Consider the following 10,853-nt stretch of genomic DNA (forward strand, 5'->3'; position numbering starts at 1 on the left):
AATAGGAGAGACTCACAACACTGATGGGGGGGGGGGGGGGACAGTTTGTGCTTACACTACTGAAGAAGCTCTTATATGTGTAGCTATAGGAGGGGGGGGCAAACACTTACCTCTCCAACCTGTCCCTTATCTCACCCCAGGCTTGGATGGAGAGAGTCCTGGGGGGCAGGTAGTGATGGTGGGGGGAAAGAATGCGCCTATGCTTCACACGCAGGCGCACAAGCTTTCGGCTTCACTGAAGTTGGTCTCCCTACGAAGTGCCACGTTTCTCAGTGAATAACCGTTGGAAAGCAACAGCGCCTTATATGGACGCCCATGCGTGATGGACGTCCATACATACACAGCTCCATATATGGATTATCATCCCATATATATGGACAGGTCAGTACACGCACGTCTTGGCATCTATAATGGCTCCACACATGGATGGCCATGACGCATGGACGTTCATGGACTGTCGTCACGCGTGTGGGGCCTATGTGCGTAGTTTTCCTTATATGGATCATTATCAAGTGTGCGAACTTCATATAAACACAATAAAATATGTATGTTAGAAAATGCAAGATGGGGGCATTTCCAAGATGGCGACTCTATTTTGTTTGTGAGCGTTCGAGTATCTCTGGATATAACATATTTCTTCTGATTATCTTCTAAAATGCCGCACTCTAAGAGGAAAGGAGTGGTAAAGAACCTACCGCCATCAATTCTTACCTCTTCGCCGGTCCAGATAACACTCGACCGATTCACAACAAATCTTTCACAACAAGCCGGAATGCAGCAGACCGCTGTGGGCGTCGATGAAGGAGCGTCGGCTCACTTGGTAACTGAAACATCACTTTCGCCACCGGAGGTTAATCACCCACCTTGCCCAGCTTCTCGGCGTGAGAAAGGGTCAGATCCAGTTGCCTCGGAAGGCGAGAGCGACGGATCGGTTTATGGCGGCTCACACTCAACGAGGGCAGAGGAATCATCGTTGGAGATTCAGGCTCCCCAGGTGGTTACGCTGGAACTAATCTGGAGAGCTATTCAAGATTTGACTAAAACGGTCGCACATACTGCCCAGGAGACCTCATCCCTTGTAAGTAAAGTAAATACTTTAACTGAAACTATGGAAAATCTGAAAACTGATACTACAACTAAAATTGACTCGATTCAATCAGACGTTGTGTCGCTGAAATCGGTTAATGCCGCTTTGATTAAAGATAAAACGGTGATATTGAGGAAAATTGAACAAATTGAAAACTTTAACAAACGCTTGAACCTAAGGATATTAAATTTTCCGGAAATAAGTGGCCTGAGCTCGATGGAACTTTTTAGAAAATACTTGATTGAAAATTTACAATATTCCCCCACTTTGATACCTCCAGGTAACAAAATTTATTATATCCCTACGTCTAAAAATAAAGAGGGGGAAATGAAACAAGCTCGATCTCAGACCAATCCTCAGACCAGCGATCAGGATCTACAAGATATCTCAGCACTGTTGGAACAATCATTTTCAGATATATCTCAGCGACAAACTCTATTAATATCATTGGTCTTTGAACAAGATCTTAATGCTATTATGAAACAATATTTTAAAAATGCTATGAAAAACTTTTGTGGATCAAGGGTTTAGATTTATCCGGATGTCACTAAGATGACTCAAGAAAAAAGGAAATTATTTCTTTTACTTAGAGAGGAAACCAGGGCAATTGGAGCTAGTTTCTTGTTATCTTACCCATGTAAATGTATTGTGAAATATCAAAATGTGAAATATGTTTTCTTTGAGTCAGACCAACTCAAAAGTTTTTTGGATCAAAAAAAGCTCTCCAGTTTAACCCCAGTGAGAAGTATAATAGCTGATTAATATTTAAGATTGTGTAAAAGATAAACGCCTTAATTATTTTGATATATTTCCTCTGATCTCCTTGTCTATGTTGGAACGCCCCCAATTATCGAGGTCTAAGGAAGAGAAAAAATATTTTTATGTTAATGATTTTGATAATCATATGTTTAAATGATTTTCTAACTCTGTGTTTCAAATACAAGATGTAAGGCTTGTTTATGTTAATAATTATTAAATAATAAATTAAAAAATATGTATGTTAGTTATATTTCCCATTGCTGTATGTTCTGCAAGTACAGTGGAATATGTCCAGTTTGAGAATTTACATCTGCTGTCTTTTTTTGCACTGGGTATACTTGAGCTGTAACAGCTTATATAAATTATAATGAAAAAAAATCACAAGTTATTTTTTTCTCCTATACTGGTATAGTATTTTCAATGATACCTGTTTATATGCGCTATGGCTGGTAGAAGGGGTGAGGCTACAATGGGTGTGGTTACAAATGAGGGTAAGGCATCTAGTAAAGTGGCAAGCATCAACATCATAAGACCACATGGAGATAGTTTTATAAACTTTTTTTGAACATAAACAGAGATTTACATGCACAAAAGGCATTTTCCCCCACATTCCATAAACAGCGACTAAAGGTCCATGCACAAATAGCCAATTTGTGCATGGAACGTAATTGGGTTATAAGCCAATCAGCACCAATAATTGGATATTAACAAGCAATTATCAGTACTAATTGGCACTAATTATGATTTACATGCATAGCTTACTAAGCATATTCTATAAAGTTATGCATGTAAATCGGACCGCATGGCTCTTAAAATGGGAGGTAGCCATGGGGGGGGGAGGGGCATAAATGGGTCATGGACATTAGTAAAATTTACACGCAGTGTTATAGAATATGCCGCATCTATGCCAGGTGTTGGCGTTAAATGGCCACATCTAAATTTAGTCGCAAGAATGGGTGCTACATGTATTCTTTAAGCCATGCCTAACTTTAGGTGAAGTTTATAGAATAGTACTAAGCATGGGGCTTTTTTGATGCCATATATAGAATCTAGTCCTTTATCCCTAAAAGTGTGCAGTATGCAAGTAGGTGTTCTTTTGTAGAGTATGCATGCTCAGGAGAGTTTGTTTCACTGATCTGCACAACATGTTCTACATGTCCAATATAAAAGCATAATTATAGAAATCCAGAAAGTAATCAAAAAAACAAAAAGGCTTGATTGAATAAATCTTCATATCCTTTGTCATAGGAAACCCAACTTAGCTCTGTTTCCAAAAATTGTCTTAACAAAACCCATAATAATTTAAATAGAGTCAAGCTGTTTTTAATCTCAGTAATGGAGCCAATTGGAACACTGGATGAAAAAGTCAAGCTGTCTCTGTTGTATGAAGTGAATTTAAAGCAAAAGTGTCTAAGCATGCTGACCACAGAACTGCCAATATAACTTAAGAATACAGTGATTCAAAGGTACAGATTGAGAGAAGGCTATAAGATATAAATAATAATTGTTTTAATACCCCTTGGGGCACTATCGGGCCTAACATTGTAAAATGGAAACAGTTTTGCAATACCAAATTACTGCTTTAATCAGACTGTACCTCCAGTTGCTGTGAAAGTTCAATGAAAGGATTACAATTATTTTACAAGAACTATAGAGATCTCTGACGGAAACTGGGAAAAATTATTACTCTACAAATATAGCATGTATTGGATGGTGGCAAAAAGTCATTGCCAAATGTGGCCATATAGCATTTGCAAAGAAAGAGAGAACACTGCGTGCACGTGAGAAAGGTTTCTTGGTATGATAAGATCAAAGTGCAACTTTTGATCTTGGTGTTAAGGATATATGTTACTTAAAGCTAATATAGTGCTAACTCCATTCCTACAGTAAAGTATGGTGGTGGCATCACTTTGCTGTAGGGATGTTTTGGGGCAGTGGAGACAGAGAGCTTGTGAAAGATGAAAAATTACCTTAACAGGCCCTCATAATTTAAACAGAGCTACACTCAGGGAAAGATGAAATATACAGGTAGATCCTGTAGTAGTACAATGACAGAAGTGCCAGCACACACAACAAAGTGTTTTGCATTTACTTTGTCAATGCTTATGCTGCTTTTGGTTTTCTTCATTCACATCTTTTTTTTTTTTCATTTTTGAAAGATATTCTTTAATTAACATGGCCTCTTGTGATTCACCTGTTAACAATACCAGATGTTTTATGGTCTTCCTTATACCCTTTTTTATATGTGAAATACATCTGGTCAAAATTTCCAAGATAGTATTTTTAAACAACATCCATGCCTGATTCAAACTCAACCTTTACAGCTAATACTTTTAGGGCATATTAGAATTTTTAACACGCCTACAATTAGCACGTACGCTAACTGTGTAGGCGCCTATAAAGATATTGTAGGCAGGTACATGGTTAACACATGTTAAAGATGCTAACAGTCCTAAAATGTTGCTTAGTAAACAGGGCCCTTAGTTTTCATTTTTACCATTTTCCTTATTTTGGGGGTCTTTTTCAAAAAAGAAGGGGGTGCTAGAGGACCTTGGACTAGATGGACGTGTACACTCGGTGGTCCCTCCTAAGCCTCGCTAAAATTAAGTATATACTGGTGTCACTGGCACAATTTTTTATACTACAATTCATATTCTTCTTACTAAGCATGTCTACAAGCAAGTCTCACAAACAAGGAGTCAGCTTATCTTTTTCTTCAGGAGAAAAAAGGAAAAAATGCGATATGCAGTCTCCTGAAAAAATGGCGCCGAGGATGTCTAACGTGCAGTCTTACGATGTAGTTCTAGAAGAACTGAAAGCTTTAAAAGATCTTACTGCAAAACACTTTGAAACAACCTGCAGCTTCAAAAACAATCTCATGGCACTCACAATCTCAGTTTCTGAATTTCAAATGAGACTAGAGGCAGTAGAAAAACACTCAGAACAAACTGCTGCGGATTTACAACATCATGTGCACTTAACAACTTCTTTCCTTAGAAAAACAGCTAGAAGATGTTGCAAATAGAAGCAAGAGAAGCAATATCCGAATATTGGGCTTACCGGAACACTCAGAAGGGTCTGATTTTACCACAGTTTCTAAGCACACGGCTCCTGAAAATCCTACGCCTACCACCTGAAACAGTTCTTGAGTTGAAGTGTGCTCACAGATCTCCGGGGAAGATTAAGTCCAAAGCTAAGACACCACACCCTATAATTGCAAAGCTACTTCAATATCCTCAAACTCTACTAATATTGGCAACAGCAAGATTGATTCCTTCTCTGATTTTTGAAGGCAGAAGGATAAATATTGTCCCAGATCTATCGAAAACCACTGCACAAAAATGGAAGCAGTTCCTTACTATGAGAGCACAACTTAAAGAAAAAGGATGAAGGTTTGGATTACAATATCCTGCAAGGATGATTATCATATTAAACAACACCACCTGAGTCTTTGACTCCCCAGAATCCTTACAATTTTTCTTGAATAAAAGAGATATGGAAGGTATGGCCGGATGAGTTAATCTCCACACATAATTTTTTTTCTCACTCTGCTGAGCCATACTCCACTCTTGTAAGCCACATGTTGTTGGCTGTTTACCCACTGCAATCTTATTGAAACTTTTGCAAATCACAGTTTCCTTTCTCTGATTCTAAACCTCTTCTCATGGATAAGTGACTTAATGGCTTTTGTTATGTTAATCCTCTGGTACTTAAATGGAAATGACATTACTGTTAGAATAATGATGCTAATTAGCTTGTTTTGTCTATTTTGCCTACTTATTATGAAGTTCTATGCATAGCAAATTTTACATTTTGAAGCTATACTAAAATTATCATTAGAAATACAACTTTAGTTTAAGTAATCAATAGACAGCAAAATTCTATTAGACCTGGGAGTTCTCCTTGCCTGCTGTTCACTTCTAATATCCACTTACACCCATCTACTTTTTTGAAGCTGAGCTCTTAGCTTTTAGCTCTCTGCTCTTATTGCTTTTCTTTCTTTCTACATGAGTCCAAGCTGTACTTTTTTCTCTAACATAATTGCTGGATATAACAGTAGCATTATTGTGATGTTCATTTGTTATCCCCATCTGGGACATACATACTACCTGAAATGGAAAATGCTTTATATATGGTTATGCGACACCTTTCATTTTTTTTTTGAACTTAACATATTTTCTCACCATGGCTCACATTATCAAAAATGATACTAAGTTTATTTCTGGGAATGCACATTGGCTATGACACCCAATAAAAAGAAAAAAAAATCTGTTTAGCACTTAAAAAGATGAAAGCACAAATCATGTTTTTGCAAGAAACACATCTCCCAGATATGCATCTTTTCATCAAAAATGGTAATTGGTTAGTTGAATTCTACCAGTCTCTATCTAATGGTAAAAAAGGAGGAGTTGCTATTATATTTGATAAAAAATTAACAGTAAATCTCCAAAAGGAAACAAAAGATGCATAAGGATGATGGCTTCTGTTAAATGTAGTTTTAAATGGTTTAGAACTAAATTTGCTTAATATTTATGCCCCAAACAAAGATGACCTTCCTTTTTTCCATACAATAGCTGAAAAACTGGCAGAATACCCTCCAGTTCCTATTAACACAGCCGGTGATTTCAATATGCCTCTAGACACATTGTTAGACAGACAATCCAAAACAATTTACCATATACCTAAAGCACACACTGCTTTACTCTCTATGATAAATACATACCACTTAATTGATCCATGGAGACAATTTCACCCAACTTCCAGAGGATACACTTTTTTTTCCTAATGCTCATCACAGTTTTACAAGAATCAACTACTTTTTAATTTCCAATAATTTCCTCAAACCAACCATTTCTCCAGATTTAGCTCCACTTACAATATCAGATCATGCTGCAATCTCTATTACTCTGCAACACAATGCATTTACTTCCTTTAAAAACGCTTATGGAGACTTAACAGTCATTATTAATGGATGATAATTATAAGAACAGAGTTAAAAATGCAATTGTTGAATTTTTTTGCCCATAATCAAGATCCTAATATAAACCAAATCACAATTTGGGAAGCTTTCAAGGCCACTATAAGAGGAGAGTTCACTGCCATCTCTGCACATCAAAACAAAGAAAAATATAAACACCTCACAGAACTGGAGAATGAACTAAAATTATTGGAACAACAATATATTGCATCTCCTAATCCAAACATTGTCAACTCCATTTACCAAACCAAATATAAAAATATAGAAGAATATGGAGTATAAAAGCTGGCCATGAGATCTTTATTCACAATCAATCCCAATATGCTGAGCAGAATAAATGCAGTCATAAACTTGGCAGTTATCTGAAAAGGAAACAAATTAAAACACAGATACCTATAATAAAACAAAAAAATCCAGATATTTCTAAGCTGGCCATGAGATCTTTATTCACAATCAATCCCAATATGCTGAGCAGAATAAATGCAGTCATAAACTTGGCAGTTATCTGAAAAGGAAATTAATTAAAACACAGATACCTATAATAAAACAAAAAAATCCAGATATTTCTTTTACTAATACAAACGATATACTTGAAGCTTTCCACAAATTGTATTCAGAACTCTATCAATCAGAAACTTCATATGCCCAATCTCAGCTACAACATTTTCTAAATAATATATCGTTCCCTTCTTGGTTCACAAAAGAAAGAGACTCACTTCATTCCCCTATAACAGACCAAGAAAATTTAACTTACATTACTCAATTAAAATCTAGGAAAGCTCTGGGACCAGATGGTTTTCCTAGTGAATTTCACAAATAATTTAGTAAAGAATTCAATCCCAACCTCCGCACTTTATTTGAACTCCTGGAAAATGACTTTCCATTAAAAAAAACCCAACAGATTTTCTGAGGCAGTTATCACTGTTCTACCAAAACCCAATAAAGATCCCACGCAAGTCTCCAATTATCGGCCAATATCTCTACTCAATGTAGATTATAAAATATTTGCAAAAATCCTATCCAACCATTTACATTCAATCATTGGCTCTGTTATTCATCCAAATCAAGTTGGGTTTATGCCAGGGAGATTAATTACCGACAATGCCCGCTTGTTTCATCAGATTTCCTTGCTTGCTAAATCCCTAGATCAACCCATAATAGCAATGGCTATTGATGCTGAAAAAGCATTCCATAAAGTAGAATAAAACTTCTTACTCTCTGCTCTCCATAAATTTGGAGCACCTGATCCATTCATTAATAAAATTAAAATATTATATTATATACCAATCCCTCTGCACGTATTATTGCAAATAACGTTATCAAAACAAATAATTTTGAAAAGAGGTACCAGACAAGGCTATCCGCTGTCACTCCTATTTAACTTAAATCTGGAACCCCTACTTATTTCTCTTTGTCATAATTCTGCTATTCATGGCATCTCCTTTAAACATGAAGAACTCAAAGCATTGGCCTATGCAGATGATGTTTTACTATGTTTCACAAACCCAATACAATCTATAGAACACTTTTTTAAAACTGGTAGATACCTACTCTCAATTCTTAGGCTACAAAGTTAATATACACCACTTCAACTATTAGCTCAACATTTTGATTTTGTTTGGTCATCTAGTGGCTTTCGTTATCTTGGATTTGATCTCTTACCAGATCTCAAATCTATTATGACATCTAATTCAAAGAAAATTCTTTTAATAATCAAAGATCTTTGATTATTAAAAGAATTTTCTTTGAATTAGATGTCATAATAGATCTAATTCTTTCATGCAGAACATTGCACCTTTCCTGGTGGGGACGATTGGAATCTATTTCATTTTAAGTATGATTCCAGCTTTCTTTCTCCATACTGTATATCAACAAATAGATAAACTTCTATCACAATTTTTGTGGGCTTCCAAAGTCCCAAAAATTGCTTTGAAAACATTAAAACATTTTAAACTTGCTGGTGTTGCTTTTCCAGATTTCTGGACATATCAGAAATCTTTCATTACTCAACAAGCTTGTTATTGGATTGCTACACATTCCACTTATGAATCTTTATGGTTAAAAATTGAAAAAGAATTATGGGCTCAATATTTACATCCACAACATATTCCTTTCAGTTTTCTGAAACACTTACAATATAATTCTGTTATAGTTTCATCTCATAAATGCCTGCTTGAACTAGACAAATATATAGAAATCCCTAATGTGAACTCATTACATTCCATAATCTGGGTTACTCCCATTATTAAAATCAATAATTCACATATATTCTGGTTAACTTGGTATAACAAAGGAATCTATATATATAAAACTCACCCTCAACGTTCTATTGGCTTCTGACGTCACTGAAGCCAAGGTTCGTATGTTCGAAGCTCTGAAGTCTCAAAAAATCAGTCTCTGGGCCCCGCCCTTGCGTCAAACGTTATGACGTTGAGGGCAGAGGTGGAGCAATTCACCAACATCGACGATGGGTGGGGGGGGGGGGGGGGGCACAGGAAAGCCTTGCTAGCGCCCGTTTCATTGGCTCCAGAAACGGGCCTTTTTTTACTAGTAATTTATATGGATCAATTATTGTCCAATGGAGCATTGCATTCCTTTTCTTTATTGTAGAATAAATATCTATTACCCTCTAATCAGCTTTTTAGATGGTTGTAACTACAACATTGACTTACCAGAAATGACAATACTAAGACACTTTCTTCACAGCAACCATCTATAATAATCCTTTGTTGAGAATTTATTTAGTACTGGCCTCAGAATTAATTTAGTCAGGAAAATATTCAATACATGTTACAGGCTTAAAACACACAGGAGCCCTTTTACTAAGGCAAGCAGGCATCTATGCATGTCTAACGTGCGTCAAATTGGCACTACTACCCGGCTACCACGTGCCCCGGGTGATAATTCCATTTTTGGCGTGTGCTTAAAACACACAGTAGAAAATATTTTCTATTTTCTACCATGTGGTGCTTACCCGGTGGTAATCGGCAGTTGATGCATGTTGAACACTTACCATCCGGTTAGTGCGTGAAACCTTACTGCTAAGTCAATGGGTGGAGGTAAGGTCTCGAGCTGAAAATGGACACATGCTGGTTTTATTTTTGCCATTTGTTCATTTTCCGGCACAAAAAAAAATTCATTTTTCTAGGCGTACCTATACCAGCGCAGGCCACTTTTAGGAGTACCTTAGTAAAAGGGCCCCACTGTTTCTTCACAAGAGGTTTTAGGACTGTTTGAAGCTGCTAATTAAAACTTCAGTGTAATAAAAGGGATCCGTATTTTCTGTATTAATATGAACATGCAAACTATATTTTAACTCTGTATTATTAGTATATGTTTTATTTTCTTTTGGTTCTATATGTTTTATTGAAATGTTATTTATTGTGGTTATTATTAATTGAATAGAAATAGATATATTTGAGATTTTTATGTATTACAAATATTATTTATTGTTGTGTTTATTCTTTTTCTAATACGATAGCTATATTTTCTTTAAGTTGGTATGTTAAGAATATTTTTTTTATATTGAAGTAATTTATAAATGTGAACTCCCTCTATCTGATTTTTTTAAACTAGTATATTCTTCTTCTTATTATTATTATTATTATTATTAACATTTGTATAGCACTACCAGATGCACGTAGCGCTGAACACCTGACACAGAGAGATAGTCCCTGCTCAATAGAGCTTACAATCTAAAAGTAATACAGACAGATAAGACAATTAAGGGTGAGGGAAGTACTGGGTGAGAAGGAACAAGGGGAGAGCAATTGAGTAGTGGCTAGGAGCCAAAAGCAGTGGTGAAAAGGTGGGTTTTCAGCATAGATTTGAAAACAGGTAGAGACGGAGCTAGATGTACAGGCTCAGAAAGTCTATTCCAGGCATAAGGTGCCACGAGGGAAAAGGAACGAAGCCTGGAGTTAGCAGTGGAGGAGAAGGGGGATGGCAAGAGGGATTTGTCCAGTGAGCGGAGTTCATGTGGAGGAATGTAGGGAGAGATGAGAGTGGAGAGGTAATGGGGGGCTGCAG

The sequence above is a fragment of the Microcaecilia unicolor genome, chromosome 1 (assembly GCF_901765095.1).
Source record: "Microcaecilia unicolor chromosome 1, aMicUni1.1, whole genome shotgun sequence".
NCBI lineage: Eukaryota > Metazoa > Chordata > Amphibia > Gymnophiona > Siphonopidae > Microcaecilia > Microcaecilia unicolor.